The sequence below is a fragment of the Propithecus coquereli genome, unplaced genomic scaffold, assembly GCF_000956105.1.
Source record: "Propithecus coquereli isolate 6110/MARCELLA unplaced genomic scaffold, Pcoq_1.0 Scaffold330, whole genome shotgun sequence".
NCBI lineage: Eukaryota > Metazoa > Chordata > Mammalia > Primates > Indriidae > Propithecus > Propithecus coquereli.
The window spans coordinates 1,221,825-1,222,312 of NW_012148953.1; positions in this window are offsets into that span (position 1 = coordinate 1,221,825).

Here is a 488-nt window from a genome sequence, read left to right on the forward strand (position 1 = left end):
CTCTAGAATTCTAATAGTTTCACTCCTTAGGTTTAAATCTGTCACCCAGCGTGAGTTGATTTTTGTGAGAGGTAAAAGGTGTGGATCCTGCTTCAGTCTTCTACATGTGGCTGTCAAATGCTTTTTTCTCATCTATTGAGAGAATCATGTGGTTTTTGTTTTTGCTTCTGTTTGTGTGGTGAATTATGTTTATAGATTTGCATATGTTGAACCATCCCTGCATCTCTGGGATGAAGCCCACTTGGTCATGATGGATTATACTCTTAATAAGCACCTGGATTCAGTTAGCTAGAATTTTGCTGAGAATTCTTGCATCTATATTTATACGGGATATTGGTCTGTAGTTTTCCTTTTTTGTTGTGTGCTTTCCTGGTTTTGGTATTCAACACCCCACTGACAGCACAGGACAGATCCTCCAAACAGAAAATTAACAAAGAAATAATGGACTTAAAGAGAACTCTAGAACAAATGGGCCTGACTGACATTTA